This window comes from Ambystoma mexicanum, chromosome 2q (assembly GCF_040938575.1).
Source record: "Ambystoma mexicanum isolate Mex_15411 chromosome 2q, UKY_AmexF1_1, whole genome shotgun sequence".
In the NCBI taxonomy this organism is placed as follows: domain Eukaryota; kingdom Metazoa; phylum Chordata; class Amphibia; order Caudata; family Ambystomatidae; genus Ambystoma; species Ambystoma mexicanum.
The window spans coordinates 746,353,748-746,379,188 of NC_090924.1; the positions used below are offsets into that span (position 1 = coordinate 746,353,748).

Below are 25,441 nucleotides of genomic sequence, written 5' to 3' on the forward strand. Positions count from 1 at the left end.
TTTTCAAGCCATCGTTATAAACCAAGTGTTAGTTGAGCACAAGAAACCAAAACCTAAACACATGTTTATTTCATCTAGACTAGATCTGGGAAAATATATTGGTCAAGTACTAAAGGCACTTAACCAAAGTGTGTGAACATGGGAAAATCATTTAATCTTGCAGTGTCTTATCTGGAGTCCTGGTAAGTGATTCAGTTCACAGCTTATCATATATGCTATTATAAAAAAATCAGCTTCACTTGTGGTTTACTTGATTAGAGTTGCTCCACACATACAAACGGTGACCATTCATGCATTCCAAACTAGTTGTGCCTCTGCTTGATCATGGCAACTTCTTGTAATGCCATTTTCCAGGGTGCCCCAAAGTATGAAAGACGGATGGTGCTACTTGCAAAGCCCTGTTCTGTGAAGATCCCTCTGTTGGTGACAATACATATGCAAATTAGGTTGTTTGAATGTCTTTTGCGCTACAGAGCCTCAATAGAACTTTTGAGAATTCAGCGCCCTGCATGCATAATGGTCAAGTGTAGTGCTTATATATAAAGTGGCGGAAGGCAGACCTGGTTATGGCATTTTTATTACACAATTAGTGTGTTCATGACTCTGATTAAGCCATTACCTCCCAGAAGACTGATTTGAAAAAACACTGAAAGGCACTTTGAGTGCAAAGTTTGATGGTAAGTCTTGTTCAGATGAGGAGGTGTTTTTGGTGGAGAGGGGCAGGAACTGAGTGGGAATGGCCATAGGGATTAGCATGGCCATGGGTAGTTAGAATGTTCCCATTGGGCTGCATTGAGGTTAGAATTATTTTAGGAGGGAGAAAGTAAAACATATCTACATTTTAAAGGAACAATTAGGAGTCTCCTGCCTAAATCGAGAGAGTTGGCATGTATGAGCAAATAATAAAATATCTTAACCAGGTCTGCTTTCAGCGACTCGATTTATAAGCACTATGCATTTCCTTCCCTGAAATCCTGTTAAAAACAAGCATTGGAAAAGCCAACAGTTTCGGCTTGTGTTCAAATATTAGACATGTGCTAGGCACTGCTATTATATGCCCAGGCACTTGTACCATTTCAAAGCTGCTAAGCGGTGCCCTGGTCTTTCTCATGCGACAGAAAGCCAACATTGTTGGCATAATCAATTATTGTTTTTGTTCAGGGCTGTGTAGAACCTACCTAGAAAACAGCAGCAGGGGTTCCTTTAAATGCAAACAAAATCACGGCAAAAATCATAAGAAATAAATGTAACTGCAAAACGGTATGGGCTAGGATGCCGTATTCGTTTCAGTATGATATATGATTTTACATAAACACGTTCGGTGCTAGCCTGATCATCATAATCATTGCTTTCATCCTGCGCTTTCTAGAAACTTCCAGAGGCGGCAGTAGCTGCTAGCACAGGGAGCGTCAGGACTTACGGAAGTGACGCGAGCTTTATTGCTAAGCTGCCAGACATAGTCTGTTTCCTGTCGGGCGCTCTGGGTGACGGGCTAGGGCAACGAAAAGGTAAGCGGAGCGGAGTGCGAGCAGGAGAAAGGCTGACAGCGGGAGCGGAGCGGCCTCCCCCCAGACACAGCGGAGAAGAGAGGCACAGGTGGGATAGTCTGCGGGTTTGTTTTCTGGGCATTGTGCACGATTTGCCGGTTGTGCTCTCGGAAAGGGGGGGGGGGGGGGGGATACACAGCGCCTCTCAGAGGTTGGGGAGCGCATGTTGGTCTGGCTGCCCACTGGGAGCCAAATCAGTTACTCCTCCTAAATCTTTACTATTGGATGTATACGCAGCATGCAACAATATCGGAGACGTTGCCTTGTTTGGTTTTGAGGAAGCGGGGGAGAAACCGGGATTTACGCCTCGTTTGCGACTGCATGCTACCCCGATGCTTTCTCTAAGCTAAAGGTTCTTGCTTTTATGTCCCAACTCTGAATTCCATGTTTACTCTGTCTTTATGTAATCAACGATGAGATGACATTGAACAGTTAGTGATTGGAGTATTGTGATGAATGATGTGGGTTGACGTTATGGGTTACCATGGTCGATCGTTTTTTGTGTTGGAACTGCAAAGGTTATTTTTTTTTGCATAAGGACCGGCCTACTGGGCAGTGACTGCAGTCCAGGGCCCATGTTAGTGTGGGCAAGGTTTTTTGAACGAAGTGGGTCAGTTTGAGGAGGTACTCCACACTGCAGCTGATAATTTAACCAGTGCTACTAAACAAATATTCTTCAAAGTACACCGTCTGCAACGCATCTTACCAAAAATCTCCCTCCTGTGTACCACTCAGCTTTTCACAAAATGAATGAATTGCGATTGTGAGCCATTTTTTTCATTGGTGCTGTACCCCGTTTAGTGTTCCAGTCTGACCCTGTTTCTTTGTGTAAATAGTTTATTTGGTTTCATGTTGGATTGGTGATTCACTTAAGTCTTAAAGTGACTGTGCAGGGTTGTTGGCATTCTTTCGTTGTGAGTTCAGATTTCACTGTTTCGCTACCGTGTTGTTCATACACACCTGGCAGATTTAGTGGTGTGCTCTACTGCTGCACCCGAATAGCTAGATTAGCTTTGCAATGTTTGCTGTAGGCAGTATAGGTGTCACACTGATGGTACTCACAATTGTGTTCTTAAGCATTGTGTAGTAGTTTAGTGGTTGTAGTAACGCGGTAGCGTTTCAATTCTGCCATGTCGGTCCCAGCTTTTTTTTGTTGCGTCAGCTGTCTTGGAGCTCTTGCATTTCTTGAAGTACAGGTCAGAGCTATTGTAGTTAATGAGGTCCGCTGTGCACTGAACAGGCGTTCTTTGTTTTGTCACATTAATCGGAGCTGTTGTTGTACTGCTTCCCATAGCATTTGTGGAGGTTGCAGTGCTTGGCTCAGGGCGCTGGAGGCAGGGCAGTTATTGTGTTGCTTGGTTAAGGGCTTCTCTGGCAAGCCACATTATGGTTTTCATTGACCCACAACTTTGACAGCGGATAATTGATGGGATTTATTGATTAATAGCTCGGACAGTGGGACATTGTTGTATAGCCCCTTCTCCAACTCTAAATCCTAGATTGGATGGAACTGATGTTTTATTGTCAACTCACTTAACCTTATTTACATGACAACAATAAAAAGCCAGAAAATCAAAGTATCAGGTATACAACTTAAAAGCTGGTATTGGGACGAAGAAGATAGCCGCGAGTCCAGGGTTCATTAGTGAGAAGCGGAACGAGTGGTCTAGGTTCTTGATGCCAGTGATTGGCCCAGAGCAATACATCAACCCCACGCAGGGGTTTCAAGGAGGTTCAAGCTCTGCTGGGACTGGGATGCGAGAAAGAGAGTTCCTCTGAGGAGGGACAACGGGAGCCGTGCAGGAAAGCAGCATATGTGAGCCACAAGGGAAACCGTGTTGGGAGGAACGGGAGAACCCGGACGTGATCCACCAGCAGGAGACTACTCGGGTTTCTGGCGAGCAAGTTTTCCAGGTGGCGCAGTGAAGGGTGCGAAAGAAGGAACCTGCAGCTGAGCGGCGTCAAGTGCTGCCAAGCCACTGTAGATCCTGTGCGAAGCCTGAATGCTAACAGAGCCTCAGAGAGGGACGCAGCTGCCCAGCAACTGTGGTAACCTATAAGAAGGAAGGAGGCAGGTACCTAGGTTGTCTGGGAGGTGCAGGAGGTCTGAGGAAGCAACAGGAGGAATCCAAACTTGGAAACGGAGGGTCTGAGACCCCAAGTTGGCAGGAGGGTGAACCAAGGGGATACAACAAAGCTGTGCAAGTCTGGGACTTGCACCAACAGTATAATAGGAGGGTCTGGGACCCTGACCAAGTTGTATCCTTGGCAGGAGAGTGAACCAAGCAGAGGCAACACACTATCCAAGTCTGGGTTCTGCACCCATATGAGAATCCAGAGTTTAATGTCAAGAGGGTCTTGGACCCTGGGAAAGAAAAGAGACTATTCATAAGAACCCATTGGCTTGGAAGGAGAGAGAGCTACTTTTGAGTCTTGCACTCACCCATGTGAGAGAAAGAACAAGAGGGTCAAGAATCTTGGAACTGATAAAAGGAATCCTTTGCCTTGGTAGCAGAGTGTGCGAAGCTGTTTGGTATAAGAACGGTGAAAGCAAGAGACAGTAGTTCTGTGAATTATCCAGTTACCTGGGATAACAAGCAGTCTAGGGGAAAGAAGCGCAACCCTAATATTGGAATCCTGTATTTTGGGGGCATTATTTTTGCATAAATTTATTACCAGAAAAATTGGGAACTTTTCTGTTGATTGAAAACACCAAGGAGACACTTTTACTTTTAAGAATAGATTATCCTTACACAGTTGTCCTAGATCGTTATAGACACAAGTAGGATTTGGGACACAAAAGTGACAGGCCTTTTAGTTTTGGACTTTTGACAGTTTCATTAATTTCATTTGAGGCAGGGAAACCCCTCTTAGCATTGCGGATAGAGAGGCCTTTTTTCATCCCTTATTTTATTTAATAAGAGTATTTACTCAAAAACATGCCACCATTTTGTCCGAGCCTTACTTCTGCACCTTTACAAATGAGTGTCATGTTAGCAAAGGTTGGAGAGAGATGATTTACAGTTTCAAACACAGCAGAGATGTCAAGGAGGAATAGGATTGGTGACTCGATACATTTAAATATGCTGTAAATCGAGGGTGATGGCTAAAATTTCAATCTTCGGGAGAAAACTCCAAGGACCCAGAAAAATTACCAAGTTCAGGAAAGTAACCTTTTTAGGCACTTTTTTCAGTTTACTTTCTCTATTGAGAACTTATTGTACAACAATAACAGCAAGATTTGACATCAATGGGTATTTGGATGACTTGAGCAGTAAGCTCATAATTAATTTAACATTGCATTTTAATCAAACCATGATGTGCTGTTAAGTAAGAGGTGAATTTGTGAACCAGTTGGCAAAACAGTAGCAATGATTGTTTTGTGGCCCATACATGGATACAAATGTACTAGTTTGTCATTGCAGTGATTATTTTGTTTGAATAGAAGTGTGTTTTATTTTTATGAAGTATAGCAAGTGTATGAGGTTAGGAGGGAAATGGGGGAAAAAGAGGGGTAAGCTGGGAGGGAGTGTATAGACACACTAGCTGTAGAAATCCAAGTTTAGCAAAAAGGGATGTATGATGTTATTTAAAAAAAAAAAAAAAAAAAACTTTATAGGCAGTCCTGAAACGAGCAGTTTACAGAATTTTGAACCAATAACTTCTACGAGGACACTACAGAGCATGCATTTTATGACAACATATATAACCGGCATCATTCCAAGTAACATCCACATGCATACTGCAGAGAATGTCATTTTGGCAAAGAATGCAATGCAGAAATGCCTAGTGTAGACTTGTTTGAAGCCAAAAAATTGATAAGGAAAAAAGGAATGTATTTAAGATGATGGAGACCAGACCATGGGCCTCAATGCTAGTTTGGTGGTATTTCGGCGTGAAATCGGCCAAAATACCACCGCAGGGATTTACTGTTACCGCCACTAGGTCCTGCGGATTACAAGTGGGGGTTGGCAGTGTTCTTCCCCATTTATTGGAGTCCAGAGGACTCATGGGGATTTCGGCAGAATCACCGCCGGTGGTATGCGCCCTATTTTATTTTTTAAAAATTTTCTTTGGTGGTAATGTGGCAGATTTACTTATAGCTTATGCTGGAGGTAAGATCTCCACTTCAGCACCAAAATTGTAGTACAGTGGTGCAGTAATGCGGCGGTAAGTTACCTCAGCTTGTTACTGCACTGTCGTATTTGAGGCCCAGTGTGGCAATTGGACCAAATAATTTCTTGGGGTTCAGCTATATGGTTAGGGCACATCACTACAGGAGTAATGTAGCAGGCAGGGTGCTAAATGTGCCCTCGTCACTAGCCATTGGCTTGTGTTAATGACTTTTGGGAAGTAAGAAATGGTGTGGTGTCTGTATGCATAAAAAGGAGGTGGCGAGTGACTTTCCTTCGGCTAGATAGTAGCTTACAACTTCAAAATGTGTGCCCTGTAGCAGGAATAAAAGTCGTATTGAGCCGCTAGGGCATTGGTCTGCGACCTTTTGTCTCTCACTATGTAGACTACAATTCCTATGATATCTGGCCACCGACTATGCTGGTTAGGAATGATGGGAGCTGTAGTCCAAAACATCTGGACAGCCAAAGCTTGCAGACACCTGCCCAAGCACAACTGTCTATAGTTGATGGATCTGCCATATTTTGCAAGCAGTGTACATGCATATGGTAAAGGCTGTGGCAGTTGGACCAAATCGTTTTTTGTGGGACAGTGACTATGTAAGCGCATGCAATTCCATTATGAATATGCACAAAGATGCAGCCTAACTTTGTTGCACACACACTGAAAGTAATGACTGATTTTGTTCAGTCCAGTTGAACTGAATACCAGTTTAGTAGCTGGCTATTTAATGTCAAAAACAGGCAGATAACTAATTAAAGAAAATCAAATCTTCAAGTGGAATCAAACCTAAACATGTGTGCATGGGATCCAATCGAGGCCCATTTCCCAGTGTAACGTCTAATGTTGCAGCCTGCATAAAGGTTCTCCGGTTGGCCACCCCACTCTCCGTGTGTAAGATAATTAAGTGTCGGGTTTTGGGGCTCATGAGACGGGTTGGGACGTAACTTGATGCGGTTTTACCCGCAGACTACGGACCTAGCCCAGAATTCTTTAAACTTGATACACACTACTTGGTGCGTTTAGTCATGAATGTGGTACATCCTCTAATGGCCCCTTTTATGTACTATAGTTCAACAGAATAGAAGCAGGAGACCAGTAACAGACGGCCTTGGTATTAAGGGTTCACCCAGCAGGAGTCAGCTTGGCCTAGGCTGGGTAAGTTGTAGCTATATTATGACAGAACAGTTTCTGACCAATGTCGGGACTTGGCAACTGTCATCCCCTATACACTCTGTTTTATAGGCTGGATCCTTCTCACAAGGTTACTAGATACTATTCAAGGTTAGTACCTCTTGTGCAATCTAGTGAATGTTCACTAGTAAACTGTAGTGATGGTGTATAGTCATTGAAATTAAATGTAGCAATATTAAAATTTGCTATTTGCGTTTTAAGTATACAGATGAACATGTGAATGTAGAAATATTTTTGCCGAAGAGAGACAACTTCGAGCGCCGAAGATGGATATTGAATATTGAAACGCGGTTGCAAAGTTTAAAATGTATGTAAGTTGCCTGTTTGTGAAATACAGTGGTTTGTGTTAGGGTGAATTGTTTGACACCTGCCTATAGATTTGTGATATGTATACTTTAAAACAAAAAAAACTGGGAGAGACAGCCCCCAGGAGATTAAAAACGACCAATCAAATTATGTTGCTTGGTCTCATGTGAGCCTCTCTAATGTTCATAAATGTTAATACAAGAATGAACTTAAGAACAGCTTTCTATGAAGCATGAGGAACTTGCGTGTATTAAAATTATAAAGGGACATTGGCCCTCATTCCAGGTCTGGCGGAAACTGCGCTGGTAAAACCGTCAGGTAGCCGCCAGATCCATAATGATTTATAGCCGCCTGATTGCCGGAATCACTGGGGGATTACGACCCCCGGCGTTCCAGGAAGTCAGGCGGAGGTCATTGTAAATCCCCATTCTCATTTGAGTCCCAAAGGACTCAGTGGGAATGGGGATCACGTAAGCACCGGGTGCCAGTGCTTCAGTGAAGTCTGCGGACGGGGTGTCTTTCCACCCACCAGGTCTGACCCTGGCAGGCGGTACGGCACCCGCCCGCAGACTTGTTGTTTCCAGACCGGCAAACTTGTAATGGGAGCCATTGTCTGATTAGAGTGCGAATGGGTTACCTGTTAGCAACAGGCCGTTTTACATATAAGTTTGAGTCTCCACAGGCCCGGGGACTATCCCTGTTTGCACCAGAAGTGTCCTTTAACACATATATACTTAGTATACCTTAGAGAACAACCGTTAGTGCCCCCCAAATACAACTTCTTACAAAGCCTAACCTCACCAGGTCACTGAGGTGGCACAGAGAAAGGAACATGATTTAGGCTCCTACACAGATGAGGACAGAGGGAAGGGGTGTTTGTGAGCTCATTAGCAGAATGGAAGGATCGTTGCAACAGAGGCCGTTATAAATGACAAGGAGCCAGTGCCCGTCGGATTGGCCACCGAAAGTCAAACTGACAGACTACCTGTACTGATGATAATCCAGAGGGATGAATGATAAAAAGGGAGGTCTTGCTTCAAAGGAGTGAAGAGGAAGGGTTAGACCGAGGAACTGGTATGATCTGGGTCCAATAGTGACATTGGGTAGGATTGTAATACTCTACTCTTGTAGTCAAGCTAAGGGGCAGTCTTTATCAAAGTGACAAGTTCATACGCACTGACTCCACTGGTGGGCCTCCAGCAGGCAGATGCCTTTGCGAGACGGGCAGCCTATCCCCAGTAGTTTGGGTGGTGGCAACCCCCGTGGTGGGTACATGTGCAATTTGCTGCAGATCAGTATCAGTGATTGTTTGTAGGCACACAATCGACGGCTGTTACTTAAGTTGCCAGTGCTTGTGATGCTCGGAGTCATGATGCTTAAGACAACAGAACCTAACCACACGAGGGTTTAAGTCATCAAAGTCCCTGGGCAAGCATTAATATTTAAGTACACACAACAAACAAACCCCCTTTAACTTCCCAATAAAGACATGTTTACAAAAGAGTTAGGTTGACATAACCTTTGCATAGCTATAGAGCAGATCTTTTACCTTCTCCCAGGAGCTTTTGAGCAGCACCCCTTGCATGTTGGCCATGTACTACCCATCGTGTGCTGGGACGAGGAAAAAAGATGTGGCGGTAATAATCATCCTGGGCCGCAGGTAGGCACCTCACAGGGGAGTACCTGCTTTCTTCTAGTGGGGCTGGGCATTCTGATTCACAGTAGATAATTTTAAGTCCCTGAAAGTTTTAATTATGTCTATCTCTTCTCTTCATATGTTTGTGTTAAACTTTTATAGTAACTATCTCTTATTTCTCTTTTAATGTTCAAATTATTGCCTTGCATCCTTTGTACTCTTTAGTCCCGTTTGAAGGAGTTTTAAAGTTACTAAAAGTTCCACATTGGAATCGGCAGGAAAACGTCCATAGGCAGAAACGCGCTTATAAGATGTATTTCTGATGCTTGTTAATCTGCTTAGATTCGCATGCTGTGCATATAGTCCGACCGCAGAATATTGCATCTTGCCTTTCGAGAATCGAAAGGGGACGTCGACATGGGTGTGTCTGTAACACTGGCACACCCATGCCTAACGTGATGTGTAGTGTACCCAAAATCCCTCACGCGTCGAGGTCCCTCAGATAGTTTTTTTTTCTCCGCCCAGCTATCTGGTCGCCTTAATGCGGAACTCTTCATAATTGCGTTATTAGTTACTCCCTTCGATGGCTGATTCCTGTGCCACCGCCGAAGACTGCCGACGATGGAATTTCGACGGCTGTTGATCTGTTCGGCGCTGCCGACCACGTGGCCAGGCCCTCTGGCCGGGCTTTACAGTAGGGAGAGTGTGGTCGGGGTGGTCATATATTCTTTTCAAGAATGCCTTTCCTTTTCCCCTTTGTTCCTTTGGGTTTGTCGTCGCTAGCACAATCCTGCGCTATGGACAGGACTCCATTTAGATTTTGCCTTTACTGTAAGGTGAAATACCTGTGGAAAGACGAGCCCTATCGGTTCAACAATTGCACCAAATCACACGCGGCCTTTGAGGCGCTTCAGAACGTTTCGACACTGCGTATGGCCCTAGTGGTGCCAAGTTCACAGCGCAGCCATTGGCTGGCCCGCCCGCCACACCTCCCTGAAGCCCCGAGTATCAGCGATGGTATCGCAATGATCCTTTTGTTTAACGGTCAAAGCGAACTGTCGAAACAGACGTCAAAGAAAGGCCTAAAGACACGTCCCAACGCCCGGAGCCTCAAGGGGTACTCTGAGAGCCATGTGTCTTTATCCAAGATTTTAGAAGGAAAATCACGACGTTCTGAAAGGATATTCGTCAAGATCTTTCCTCCCCTGGACGACTCTGGTCGATCATCATGGACCAGGGAGAAGTTTGAGGGATGCATGAACAGACTGGAGACGTTTGTTGAATTTTGCTTCCAAGAGGCCTCATGAGGAACTTCATTTTATGCCTATGGCTAAGTTTCAGAGGACCTTTTGAGGATCCTCATGAACAGGATGTTTTTGACCTTACAGATGACGAGGTGCCTATCAAACCTACATACAGGATTATACCTTTTGAGGACCCTATGGATTATGCTGCTGATCCCATGGACAATTGGGAAGACAGCTATCCAGCTGATAATCAACGTTGAGCATCCACTACTCCTACCCCGGACACTGACGCTCTATGTATGGAATCCCCTCCTACCACCCCATTGCGTCAGGCCTCACCTGTGGATGATCAAATGGCGTTCACCGCCATCTTAAAGAAGGCGGCTGAACATTTACAAATCGCCACAGAGGAGGCTGTGCAGGATTTTGCATTTTGTGAGGACATACTGAAGGAAAAGCCTCCTGCCAGTCAGGCCATTCCCTTACTGAACTCTATTAAGAGATGCCTAGCGCCTTCATTGTTAACTCCAGCCCTTGACCTACCGACTCATTATACATTAAAGGGCATGCCACTCCAGATTCCCTGGTAGTTACGACTATGAGGAGGGCACGTGTCCTCCTACTGGAAGGCAAAAAGTTGTATGGACTGAAAAAGGGTTGCGACTGCTACTGTATTCTCCACTCGAATAGCCAGCAACAGCACTCTGTTGGCTAGTTACTCAGTGGAATTTGTTGCAAGACGACCTTCAAGAGGTCCCAGAACCAATGCGGGCTAAACTGCTCGTGATTGTATCAGAAGGCACGCAAATAAACCACAACGTTTTGAACACTTTTGACACTGCTGAAACAGCGGTAAGGACCTTGGACCAGGGTACAGGTTGAGGACCTCTGGTTTTAAGCCTGAAACCCAAGCAGCCTTAATAAACAAGCCGGTTGAGGAGACCAACTTGTTTGGCAAGACCGTGGGCGAAGTGCTTGAGACAGCTAAGAAGGAGCATGAGACTCTCAAAACCTTAAAACAGATTACCCAAAGGTCTTCACAACAAAGAGGGGGCGGTTCTAGTCATTCCTTTCACAGGCATTCTCGCTCCCCTTAAAACCAGTATGGTTCAGGAAACAACTGGTCTTCAGGACAAGGATCCAACACCACCACCACATATCCACTTAGAGGACAACACAGTGGAAAGGGTAGAGGCCGGATTTCCATTCCCAGAGGCTCCCCTGCCTCAGGTCAGAAATGGTCCCCTCTTATGCCTCCCCGGTCGGGGGACCTCTAACATCATTCCTTCATGCATGGGAGGGTATAACCGACCAATGGGTGCTCGAGACGGACACCCACGGTAGCGCATAGAATTTTGCCAACCGCCTCCATTCAGGCCGCCAAAATCAAGATGCCGGAAAAGCTACGCATCCTGCTGCAAGAGGTCAAGATCCTGCAGGAAAAGGGTGCCAAAGAAGTTGTCCCTTTCTACAGGTAAACAAGGGTATTTGTACTTCCTTGTACCCAAAAAGGATCTCACCATGCGCCCTGTGCTAGACTTGCGCCCAGCAAACACATTTGTCAAACCTCAAAGGTTTTGTATGGTCACGTTGCAGGAGGTAATCCCTCTGCTGAAACAGGGGGATTACATGTTAACACTGGATATGAAAGATGCATACAGTTCAAAGTACTCCCCTTCGGCATTGCCTTAGCACCAAGAGTGTTTACAAAGGTACTAGCAGTGGCAGCAGTGCACCTGCGCAGATAATCGATTCCTGTTTACCCTTACCTCGACGACTGGCTCATAACCGGGATTCCTACGGAACATGCCTGTTGAACACCCAAAAGACGATAGACCCTTCTTCTCGTTGATGGAGAATCCCATGCTGAATAAGTCCAGCCTAGACCCCAGTCAGGTCAAACAGTTCCTAGGGGCTCTAATTCGTACAGAAGACGGACTTGTCTTCCCCGCCAACGAGAGGGTTCAAAACATGCTGTTTCAGATCCCTCAATATGTAGCTGGTTGAGAGGTGACAGTATGCAAAGCCATGCGACAGGAATGATGGCGTGCTGCATTTACTTAGTTCCTCACGCACGTCTGCATCCTATGTATGAGTGGCTCAACAGCCGGTGGTGTCAGGCCAGCAGACAATGGGAAGATCTGGTGGTTGTCTCGCCAGCCCTCGTTCTCTCTCTGCAGTGGTGGTCGAGGGGAAAACCTCTTGAAGGAAAACCTTCACCACCCCCGCAGTGGAAGCCACTCTCATGACAGACGCATCTCTCACTTGGTCTTGGGGGTGTGGGGGTGTGGGACGGGCTCACCTGCTTCAGCAGTTGGCGCATGCCGTGTGGTCCCCAGGAGTAGCATCCAACCACATAAATCTGTTGGAGCTGTTAGCCGTATTCAAAGCACTGAAAGCCTTTCAGACAGTTGCAGGCAAAGACAGTCCTGATTCTCACAGACAGCACCACAGCCATGTGTTACTTAAACAAGCAAGGGTGCACACACTCTCCAGGGCTATCCAAGCTGTCCCAGAACATTTGGAGATGGGCTCTGAAACACAGGATGATTCTGTTGGCTCAACCTGTTCCAGTGGCACTCAATCTTCTAGTGGACCTGCTCAGCCGAGACTCCCCACTGCCTGTAGAGTACGAATGGCGACTACACAAAGGCATTGTCTACAACGTTGTCGCAGAATGGGGTTTCCCAGAGATGGACTTGTTCGCAACTCTGTAGAACCCTCAATGCCAAGATTACGCCTCAAGCTAGCCCAAGAACCGATCAAAGGGGGGAACGGTCTCTGGATAACATGGTCAGGGAAATTTGTTTACGCTTTCCCCCAACTACCCTACTCAACAAGATGGTGCACAAGATGTACCAGGAACCACTCGCCATGATATTGGTGGCCCCCATGTGGGCCCGCTAACCCTGGTTCTTCCATCTGATGGAGATGTCCCTATCTCATTCAATGAAACTGCCTTGCCCATACAACATGTTTTTTCAAGACCTAGGGGAGACTCTTCACCCATGCCCTCAAACTCTGAACTTAGTGGCTTGGCTCCTGATGTCATAGTTTGGGCGCCTACCACTCCCTCAGATGCATGGACATACTTAGGGAGGCGACAAAACCCAACGCCAGATACTGCTACTCCAGTAAATGGAAGCGCTTTATCTGGTGCAATTCCAAGGGTTGTCAGTCCTATGCACTGCTCTCCTACTCGTATTGTATTGTACCTGACTCGCCTACTAGACCCGGGCCTGGTTTTTAATTCCCTGAAGGTTCATTTAGCTGCTCTCTCAGCCTACACTACGTCACAACGAAGGTGTTGTGGTGGAAAATACCAGTTATTAAGGCTTTCATGCAAGGGGTTAAAAGGATTCACCCCCGCCATTTCCAACCCCACCTAATTGTGATTTATTTTATTTTTTAAAATATTTTAGACTTGGGGAGGGGGGGTCTCCCTTTGAGCCTATGCATAAGGCAAGTCTCAATGGTCTTACCTATAAGACAGCCTTCCTAGTGGCTATAAATAGAGTTGGTGAACTACAGGCCCTTTCAGTACTAGACCCTTTCATTACAGTTCAGAGATAAGGTGGTTCTGTGCTCTCACCCTTGATTTGCGCCTACATTTATTTCTAAGTTCCATGTGAACCAATCAATAGAACTGCCTACTTTCTTACAGAATCCCACTAACGTGGCTGAAGGAAGCCTACACACACATTAGATGTGTGCAGGGCAGTCATGTTCCACCTGGAAAGAACTAGACCACTGAGAAAAACAAACCAATTTTTCGTTTCAGTGGCAGCTGGTAGAGAAGGGGATCTTGTCTCTAAATCAGGCATCTCAAGGTGGATTGTCAAATGCATCACACTCTTTCTCTCTTGCTAAGAGAGAACTTCCCTTCAAGCCTAGAGCACATTCTATTCGAGGCATTGGGGCTTCCATAGCTTTCATTGCAAATGTTCCCCTAGAGTCCATTTCCAAAGCGGAAACCTGGAGTTCTGTAAACACCTTTACAAAACACTATTCCCTAGACACTCATTCTGGGTCTGATTCTCAGGTGGGACAAGCAGCATTAAGGCATCTTTTCACTACTGTTCCTTCTCGCACCCCACCTCCAACTCCGGGTACTACTCGCTAGTCTACACACAGCATGTGATTCTAAGCAGATCAACCAGTATCAAAAGACATGCATTACTCACCGTAATAGCATTTCTGAGGATTGTATCTGCTTAGATTCCCATGCGCCCACCCTTCATCCCCACTCAGGTGGAAGGAACATGGACGTCTTACTACTTTCTCTCTTTTATGTGCTCGCTCATGATAGTCATTGGGCTCCCTCATGGCAGAAAAAGTGCAATCTGAGGGACCTCGACAGGTGAGGGATTTTGGGCACACTACACGTCCCATTAGGGATAGTGTTACAGGCACGCCCATGTCAACGTCCCCTTTCGAATCTCAAGACAAGATGCAATACTCTGTGGTTACCACTGGATGTCGGACTATATGTACAGCATGTGAATCTAAGAACATACAATCATCAGAAATGCTATTACGGTGAGTAATGCATGTCTTATTCATACATTTGTTTTATATAGCGCTTTTATCCCAGTTTTGTACAAGTATTAATACAATCAAATGACAAAAATGTGAGCCCTAAAATCTCTTTGTGATGGTGAAAACAGAGAACATTAGCACAATAACCAGCCACACGAAGAAAAGCGAGATGCAAAAAAATGAGCCTTAAGATGCTTCTTTAAGTAAACATCCAAAGGAAGGGAATTGTGTATTTTGGGTGCTAAAACTTAAAATGAGTGAAACAAAAAGATGTGAAGGGTTGACTTGGGGCCAAGAGAAGGAACTGAGAAGCAACATAAAGAACATTCGGTGAAGGAAGAGGGAAACCAAAGCACAAAGATCCCCAGGGCCAAACAAAGCATGAATACAAATATTGACAAAAAGAAAATTATACTCCATCTTAAATTGGTAGGAAGCCAACACAAATGAGCCATGTAAGGGGGAGTACGAGAAGAATAATGCAGACCATACAAGATTCTATCAACAGTGTTCAAGATAGAACACAGAGAAAAATAAGGGCATAGTTGGGAAGACACACATAAAGAGAACAGCTATAACCAAGACATACGTGCTTGTAGAATAATTTTGTAGCCGAATTTTAGAAGAAGCAATGGTTAATAAATTATACATTTTATTAATGGTAAACAGATGAAAATGACGGTACTGAACCTGGATGCAATCTGGCCTGTAAAGAAAATGAAGAATCAAAAATATATAAACCAGATTGCAAGATTGATGCCCAACATAGAGCTGAAAAGGTGGAAAAGAAATGGAAGGAGAAGCAGCAATTTTATTTGCTTGTTTTTTGTTTAGTGTTAAGACAAAACAAAAAGATATTCAAGAATTGATTGCCACCAAGCAAGCAGATAAACCCTGAATGGAATAGAATAGAATCATTAAAAGATGGAGGGGGAGGAGTAGCTTGAGTATATTAACGGTGGAAGTGGGTCTGAAATCGCAGCAGCTGGAGTGGAATTGTATGGAGTAAATAAGGTGAACCAAAAAAGAGCCTTGAGAAACACTACACAAGAGGATAAGAATACGAAGGGTCCTTTCTGGAGACAACAAAAGAACAATAAAAAAAATGGAGGAGAATCATTGTAGAACTGTTCCGGGAATACCACCTTCTGAGCAAAGTCTGGTGCTCCACTCTGTTGAAAGCATCGCTAAGATCTAAAATGGATGATAACCTCCAGTGATGGAGACAGATTATACAAGGCATAAATTGGTTATCAAAAATTGATTAGCAGTTTGCTAATTTTCTTAATGAGGAAACAAACCTATTTGATTAGCAATTTTGGATGGTTACTTTTGAATGTCCTGTGGCTAACCAGAAGAAGGACTTGGACCAAAACACACACATTCAGCTTTTTTAGACTCTAATCCCACAACGTCCTCTGCGTAGTCAAGCATTCTCTCTGTCTGCTCCTCTCGACCTTGCCAGCTCCGCACAGCCCTATGCCTCATTGGCTAAGTTTCTCTCCTCTTTCACACCCCCTCCCCCTCTGGCTTCCTTCCCAGTATCCTTCCAGGTCTGGACCTCCTGCCGGTTAGTTCTTTGCACTAAAGCTTGCTACACGTGGCTCCGCCACCCAATGACATCAGTACGTCGGAGGCTCGCCTCTGCGTCTATTCTTTTCTTCCTTCAAATGAACATGCTATTTATCCTTATTGTCGGATACGAAAGGGGGTGTTTGTTTATTTTTTTCTTTAATTTTTTTAAAAAAATGTGTTTAATGAAAGAAAAGCAGTGACAGCATCCAACAATATTACTTTGCTATAGGTTTACATGGTATTGCGGTATATTAGTTCTACATTAATGCATAACGTTTTCTTCAACATGTTGAGTGGGTATAAGGCATACAACATACATTTCCTGAGTACCTGTTTGTGCCACATGGCCAGACTGTCGGATCAATCGTAGTGGTACGGGTCTCTGAAATATGACTTTCGAATGGATTGTGTCCTCCCACGTATTCCTCATCTTATGATAATTCGTTATATCCAGCTTCGCTGCTTCGGAAAAAAAAATCTCTCAGCAGAGGGTGCTGTGCTCGAGGTTGTGGCGTCGATTGTCCCTCGACGGAATCTGTACTCTGTCGACGTCACCGATGGTATAAATAGCTCGAGCCGCGCCTGTTGCTTCAGTTCCGTTTTTCCGATCGCTTCGCTATCGAACGACGAGCTTGAGATTTTCTGTGAAGAAAATGTCATCTTCAACTACTTCGACACCCAAGACTGGGTTCAAGAAGTGCGTAGATTGTGGATCAAAATGTCGATCACGGATCCTCACTGGGTTTGTCTCTGGTGTCTCCGTTCCAGTCACCGGACCGACGACTGTGGTTCCTGCCAATCCATGACCGAGAAAGCTCTTCGTGAGAGGAGAGGTAAACTGTCGGTGGGGAGGGAAGCCTCAAAGAAGGCTGCGTCCAAAAAACATAAGAAAGTGACTGATTCGAAGGAATCGGATCGCCATAGGCACTCCCAAGAGATCTCGATCCAGGAGTAGATCGAGACACTTCTTCCTCGTCCAAAAAAATGAAGAGGTGACGTAGATCTCCATATCTTCGGAGTCGACCGAAGAAATTCGATGTCCAACAAAATCGGATTCTCCCAGAAAATGGGAAGAATTTCATAAAAAGATGATGGAGGTATAAGAGAATGCGGCCCTGACCCCCTCGAATGAACCTCGGAAAATCCATACCCCTAAAGTCGCTCCATTGGACGACAAAGTCAAGTCCAAAACTACCATGGTAAAAACTGGTAGTGTCGAGGATACTCGAAAAACTCGAGTCGATGCCAAGTCGTTGAGGACTCTTCGAGAGTCGAGCACCTCTGCGGTGCCATATAAAAAAACATAAGTCGTCGAAGGCTTCGACGATTTCATCAACGCCATCGAACCAAAAACAACCTCGACGAGTTTCATATGGCACAAAGCAAGTTCCTGAGAACTCATTGATCAAGAATCTAAAATGAGAGACCTGAGTGACACTCTACATTCTGCCAGTAGGATTGACACCTCCCCAGAATTGGAGTTGGCCAGACCTGATCCTGCAGAGCATGCAGATGCTGGGTACAGGAGTCTTATGACCAGAGTAATTGAGTATATGGGTTGGGGTAACACTTCACCTGTTTTTGAACAGGATGACATGACAGATATAATTGTCAGAGGTCCTCAAAAAGATCATGTTCTCTCCTTTCACAGGGCTCTTCAGATGACGGTGGAGAAAAACTGGGAAAAGCCTGAGAGCATTGCTGCTGGAGATAGTAATTTTCCCAAGAAATACAGACCAGCTGGTACGGATCCCGAATACTTAAACAAGCATCCGACTCCAGACAGTCTAGTCATTCAGGCAGCATCCACATCAAAGCAAACTGCATATCCCACTATCCCTCCAGATAGAGAGGATAAAAAAGTTGATGCCTGGGCACGTAAAGTTTTCACGTCAGGCAGTATGGCCCTTAAATCTACAAATGTCACCTGTACCCTGGCCAGGTTAAACCATACCCTGTGGGACTGTATTTCGGCGATGGCTGATCATATTCCGGAAGGAGAGGAAAGGGAAGGCAAAGACTGGAGGAGGCAATGGGGGAATGTCTCTAGTCTGGACTGGATACTGTTGATGGTATCAGCAGATCCATGGCTGCAAGCATTGTGCTACGCAGATTTGCGTGGTTGAGGAAGTCGGGGTTTGCACCAGACGTGCAAGCCAGACTCCTTAACATGCCCTTTGATGGCTCGAGGCTGTTTGGCAGCAAGGCTGATGAAAGCCTAGAAAAACTTCAGACCTCGAAAGCGGCAGCTAAATCGCTTAGCGCCTCCATGCGCCAGCCTCTAAAACCCTATTCCGGCTCATCTTCCTGGAGGGGTCGTTCTTTTCATTACTACTCCTTATTTGGTACAGGAAGGGGACAGTCTTCTGTCGGGCCATTACCTCAGATGCTTGGGCACTGGAAACAGTAGCCCAAGGTTACTGTCTCCCCTTCCTAAAAAGGCCTCAGAATCATCCAGCGGGAGCCAACTCCGCCAAAATTTCAGATCCGCTCCTGTTGCAGGAAATTTTAACCCTGTTAGAGAAAGGTGCTATAGAACAGGTACCTGTAGCGGAAAGGAACAGGGGTTGGTACTCCCCATACTTTCTCATTCCAAAAAAGGACAGGGGACTGAGACCCATCTTGGACTTGAGAAACTTGAACAAGTTCCTCAGGAAGGACAAGTTCGAGATGGTGACTCTTTCTCAGATCCTTCAGGCTCTCCAACTCCAAGGTTGGTTGGTATCATTGGATCTTCAGGATGCTTACTTTCATGTGCCAATCCATCCAAAGCACAGAAAGTACCTGAGGTTTGCGATTGGCAGTTCTCATTATCAGTTTCGAGTTCTGCCATTCGGGTTGACCTCCGCCCCGAGGGTTTTCACCAAACTGTTGGCGGTTGTGGCAGTGAGTCTCAGGAGAGGAGGTATTCACATGTATCCCTACCTGGACGACTAGTTGATCAGAGCAAGCTCTCCAATACAAGCTCAGGAACATTTTTCGATCACTTGCCACTTCCTCCACAAATTGGGCTTCTCCCTCAATTTCAAGAACTCTCATATGATACCATCCCAAAAGCTCCAGTTTATCAGAGCAGTCTTGGATACTTCCTCGGGAAAAGCCCGCCTCCCGAAGTGAGAGCTCTCCACATCCAGCAGATGGTAACAAAGTTCCAGAATGCCCAACGTCTACCGGCCTTCGATTTTCTCAGGTTGCTCGGCCTCATGGTATCCTGCATTTTCCTAGGACCAGAGGCCAGGTTGAGAATGAGATCCCTTCAATGGGCACTCAGTGGTCCCAGTTCTCAGGGAATATGTCGGATCTTCTGCAAGTCCCGAGCGCAGTTGCTCAGGATCTTCTATGGTGGGCTTGCAACAACAACATTCTCGAGGGAGAATCTTTTTGGCAACCATGGCCGGAGATAACCGTAGTGACGGACGCCTCGCTCACGGGGTGGGGAGCACACACCAACGATCTGACAATCAGCGGTCGTTGGTCTCCATCGGAGTCCAAACTACACATCAACCTTCTGAAGCTGAGGGCAATCAGACCGGCGCTGAAGGCCTTTCTGCCCTGTACAGGGAAAGAATGTCCTGATAATGACGGACAACACGGTGGCCATGTACTACCTCAACAAAAGAGTAGGGTCACTACCACTATGCAGAGAGGCATGCAGCTATGGTTCTGGGCAATACGAAAAGGAATCTCTATCGGCAATTCACCTAGCTGGAGTGAAGAACACGGCGGCAGACGCTCTGAGCAGGCAGAGCACGGTCTCACATGAGTGGGAGCTGACTCAGGAAGTCCTTCTGGAGATCTTTGCCCTTTGGGGAACCCCTCAAGTGGATCTGGTCGCCACCACGATCAACAGGAAGTGCGATCAGTACTGCTCAAGGGAATTTCCTCAAAGAGGAGCTCTGGGAGACTCATTCGTAGTGGAGGCTAAGTTTCCACTGCTTTACGGGTTTCCCCCAGTCCCTGTGATTCCTCAAGTAATCAGGAGGTTGAGAAAGTTCAGGAAAACTATGATCCTAATTGCCCTGGATTGGGCCAGGAGGACGTGGTACCCGGACCTTCTAGACATGTCCATCTGCCCTCCAATATGTCTTCCACAAAGAGAGGATCTTCTCTCGCAAGAGGAAGGTCGGGTTCTCCATCCAGAGGTCAAGACACTCAACCTTCACGCATGGTTTCTGAGAGGTTGAGATACAAGGATTGGGATCTTCCGGATGACGTAATGGAAGTCTTGCTTTCGGCCAGAAGGCCACCAACAAAATCTTTGTACCGATGTCGCTGGAACAGGTTTAGTAACTGGTGCAAAGATAAGGATGTGGACCCTTTTCAATGTGGCACTGCAGTAGTGCTTTCTTTTCTATTACATCTAGCCAATCTGGGGCTCCAGATAGGAACAATCAAAGGACACCTTGCTGCGCTGTCCATTTTCAAGCTCACCTCGGAAGAGGTTTCATATTTCGAAATACCATTAATCATTCAATTCTTAAAAGGGCTTACTAACGTATACCCTCCAGTACCTTTTCATGTCCCAACTTGGGATTTAAATGTAGTACTAAAATTTTTGACTTGCATATCTTTTGAGCCTCTGCACTCCTGTCCATTGAGGCTTCTAACACTAAAAACTGTCCTTCTTGTGGCCCTATCATCAGCCCGCAGGGTTAGTGAACTTCAGGCTCTCTCATGCAAACCACCATATACTGTTTTTGGTTAAACCTTCCTTTTTACCAAAGGTAGCTTCGGACTTCCATTTGTCACAAAAAATACCAACATTTTATCCTCCTCCTCATTTGGGCAAGGAAGAGGAGAAACTGCACAGACTAGATCCCAAGAGGGCTCTTAGTTTTTACATCTCAAAGATGTCTAAATTACGACAAGATGACCAACTGTTTGTGGGTTATACTGGTCATAAACTGGGCTTATCAGTAACAAAACAGACAATATCCCGCCATAATTGAATGCTACAGATTGGCGGGAAAAGACACACCGGATGGGCTTCAAGCCCATTCTACAAGGGGAATGGCTACTTCTGCGGCTCTAAAGAGGGGAGTCCCGGCAGCAGATATTTGTTCAGCTGCAACTTGGAAAACCATGCATCCTTTTATCACTGTTTGGATACGGCCTCCTTCAATGAGGGATTATTTGCCAAGGCAGTTCTGCATTCTGTCCATAAACTGTAATTAGTACTCCCACCTCCAAAATTGCCACTGCTATGGGAGTCTATCATAAGATGAGGAATACGTGGGAGGACACAATCCATTCGAAGAACAAGTTACTTACCAACTGTAACATTCTTTCGACTGGATGTTCCTCCCACATATTCCTCATCGACCATCCCATCCTACCCCACAGTACATTACATTTTCCTCTCACGAAGAGTGCATCAGTTATGGGGCACGCCTGGGTGTTCCTCCTATATGTTTGATCGAAAAACAGCACTGAAGCAACGGGCGTGGCTCGAGCTATTTATACCATCGGTGACGTCGACAGAGTACGGAGTCCGTCGAGGGACAATCGACGCCACAACCTCGAGCACAGCGCCCACTGCCGAGAGAGATTTTTTTTCCGAAAGAGCGAAGCTGGAGATAACGAATGATCATAAGATGAGGAATATGTGGGAGGAACATCCAGTCGAAAGAACGTTACAGTTGGTAATTAACTTGTTCGTCTAAGGTATAGAGTTAACTGTGTCTGCACCCGTTCGCTTCACAGTGCAGGCAGCCAACTTAACAGTGGTAATACAGATCAACATCTCTGCATCTTACTCAGTTCCTTCATTAAAGATTAAACTCTGGTATAAAATAGTACAGTTCCATTGTCGCTCCCGTTACGGGGGGCGCAAGCCGGGTGTTCATTAGTTCGTTCAGCATTTGTACCCCGTCCATAATGTTGTCCGCACCAGCTGTAGCTTGGTTTCCAAGTAGTTCCATTTCTGCCATCCCCTATCGATATACATCTTTCAACCATGACTGAATTAATGGGCCCTTTGGATCTTTCCAAGAGATCGAATTCTACGTTTGGCTAGTATAAGTAGGAAAGACGTTGATTTTCCTTTTCAATATTGTTAATTTCCCCGCTGGTAGTATTCCCCCAGAGGCATGTTTCAGGTATGCACTTATACTTACTATTGGCCCAGGAGTTAGTCTTCCTTACTAATGCTTTCCAGAATACTCTGATCACCTGGAAATCCCATGGCATGTGCCAGAAGCCCGCCGTGGCCTCCTTACATCTTGGACAGGTTTGTGGGTGCCGTAGATTGATCGTGTGGCGTCCGAATGGTGTCATGTATACTCTATGGATAAAATTGTATTGAATGAGTCTGAACCTGGCGTTTCTCGATACCTTACGAGTTTGTTCTCATACTTTAATCCACTGTATCTCGATTATCTCTCTCCCAATGTCTTGTTCCCATTTCGCCTTTACAGCTAGCTCTGGGAGTTTCTTCCTTTCCTTTATCAGCTGATACAAGTGTGTTATCAGACCATTGCTATTGGTACTGTGTAGCAAATGGTGCATCAGGGGGCTATTCCCATGATGCGGGCATAGCTTAGGAAAACCCCTTTGGGCATGTTCTACCATTGGCGCCGTTCCTGGAATGGTAACTATATCCCTTCTTCATAGAGATCGCCTATTTTTGTTTGTACAGCCCTTGTTTCGTAGTTTTGTCCAGTCAAGATTGGCCAGCATTCCCCTGATCTGGATCAAAGCTCATTGGTAGGTCCGAGCTATACGAATGGGAGTTCTGTGTTTTCCCCAATGTCTGTTTCCATATTTCCCTTGGTACTGCATAGATCGTGCTCTTTCCCCTATTTGCCATCGGGTCCCACAATAGTCAATTCCCTTCCTATGCGCCGTAACATAGTGTAGCCTTCTGATGTTCATGGAGGTATTTCGCCCCCCTATAAAACCGCATTGGTTGGGGTGTATAATGTTGATGGCGGCCTTCTCTAATCTCAGCGTTATCTTCCCTAGTATCTTCGTGCCGACGTTTAGAAGTGATATGTGTCTGTATGATCCACAATGAATTGGGTATTTTCGGGGTTTCAGGATCACAGTAATCGCTGCCTCTCTCATTGATTCTGGGAGGACAACCCGAGTGGAGGCCTCCCCGTTGACTCTCTGTAGCACCGGGAGCAGTATATCTGTGTATTCTAGGTAGTACTCCACCGGCAAGCCATCTGTCCCCGGGGTCTTCCCTTTCTGCATTGTTTTCATTCAATTTCCTCAACCTCTAAGTGCCCTTCCAGTGTTTCCTTCTGGAGTGTTGTCAACTTGGGCATGCATGTTATTTCTAGGAGGTCTTGAGGCCTACTCTTCAGAGTATTTGCCCTCACTTGAGTACAGTTATTCATAGTATTCCCGTAACACTTCGTTAATCTGTTGCTGTGTGGCTACTCTGGATCGCGTACTATCCTTAATTTGTGTTATTGCTCCCCTCTGGTGGTGTCAACGGATCAGCCACGCTAGCAGCCGACCCGCTTTATCCCCTTCCCTGTGTACCTTTTTGGTGTAACGGTCTCTATCAAATTTCGTTAGGCCTTCTTGGTGTGAAGTTCGGGATATAACGGCCTCTGCCAAGTCCTGCCCCACCGCTTCCCCTTTCCACTGGTCAGTTTCTAGGCCCCTGATTGCATCTTCTGATTGTTTCAATTCCCGTGTGAGAGTTTTCCTGATTCCCACCGCTTTGGATATACACACCCCTTGCACTGTTGCCTTTAGGGATTCCCACAGAATGCCCACCTCGTACACAGATCCTTCGTTGTCTCTCAGAAAGGAAATAATTTCTTCTCTCAGGTTTGTATTAAAGACTGTCTTTAAGTTGTTCTACTCCTAGTTTCCGGGTCGGTATTGCTGGGTGATGACGTCCCATTTGTAGTACCGTAACCAGTGGGGCATGGTCAGAAATCACCTTCCCTAAATATGCTGTCTGGGTAAATCTATGTGTGCCCTTAGTGCCCGTGAATAAGTAGTTTAGGCGGGAGTGTGTCCCGTGCACCGGTGAATAGTATGAATATTCTTTATCATCTCCATGTGACCCCCTCCATAATTCTGCAGGTCCAGTTCCTGTAATTTTATTAAGGGAGCATGTAGATCTGGGGTGTTGGTAGGCTCCTGTCCCCGTCTGGTCTATGTTTGGGTCCAAATAACAATTAAAATCCCCTCCCCAGATGAGAATATCCAGCCTGTCTTTGCCTATCAGCTCGCCCACTTTGTGATTTAATCTTCATTGTCCGTATTAGGTGCGTACAAGTTTATTATGGTCAAATTGTGTCCCTCTAGCGTGCCCCTTATAATGAATGCGTGTCCCTCATCCCCCTTGACAGTCTCCAGCTGTAGTGGTATTCTGGTGTCTACCCAGATTGGTACCCCCCGGGAGCATGAGCATTTGGTTCCCACTAGCGTACCACTCTATCTCCTCTGGGGATCTTTTAGGTCTTCAGTCATCTGCGTCTTCTGTAATAGTGCTATGTGAATGCCATGCCTACGTAAGAATAGTAGTAGTAGGACCTGGGAGTGCTTAGATCTCTTACCCAGAGCACGTAGGTTCCAGGTTCCTATCTTTTTTTTTTGTTGTTTTTTTATTTTCAAATAACATATTTTATTGTATTTTCATCTTGCAATACAATTACATTTAACTCACAAACATATAACTTTGCATACATGTGGTAGAGCTGTTTGAGGTACTGCTGCATATATGTGCACCCATCTCGGAGCACCAGTGAGGGTAGAAGTGCAGGAAACATTAAACACATCAAATATCAATTGACACTTTCACATTTGGTTCTTTAGGGTGGTGAGAGGTATTATTGACATAATTGTTAAGCCTTGGGGCGGCGATAGTGCTGTTCATCGGGCTGCATTAGTTCAGTGGTATGCGTTTCACAACGTTGGTTCCCATTTCCCCCAGATTTTGTCTGCTTTGCTCCGGCAACCTCTTGCTTGGTAAACGCGATGTTCCATTAGGATAATTGCGTCTATGTCTGATATCCATTGATCATATTGGGGAGTGACTTCTGAGCCCAATAGCTGCGCAATGTTTCTTTTAGCTATTCCTGTGGACGTTGAGAGTAACAGCTTTTCAAAGCGCGATAGGTCCTGTTCCACATCAATACCCAGGAGGAGGAGTTTGGGGTCAGTTGGGATTGGGCGGCTTAAGACCTTGGAGAGTCTCTCGCAACATCTTCGCCAGAAGTGTTGTATACGAGTGCATTGCCATAGGATGTGGTAGAATGTCCCTTCCTCCTGCTTGCAACATTCAGGCTGTTTTGGTA

At 45.6% G+C, this 25,441-nt stretch overlaps 1 protein-coding gene across 4 annotated transcripts in view; it reads left to right on the forward strand.

Moving 5' to 3' along the window:
• The first annotated feature begins 1,338 nt into the window (after positions 1 to 1,338).
• Positions 1,339 to 25,441, forward strand: part of DNAJB6 (DnaJ heat shock protein family (Hsp40) member B6) — a 739,852-nt gene continuing 715,749 nt past the window's right edge. The window contains exon 1 of one of the 4 annotated variants that reach the window (XM_069647974.1): positions 1,339 to 1,596. The gene's annotated coding sequence lies outside the window, so the exon portion shown is untranslated. The remainder of the gene's footprint in view (positions 1,597 to 25,441) is intronic. The other 3 variants (XM_069647976.1, XM_069647975.1, XM_069647973.1) reach the window with 3 other exon arrangements.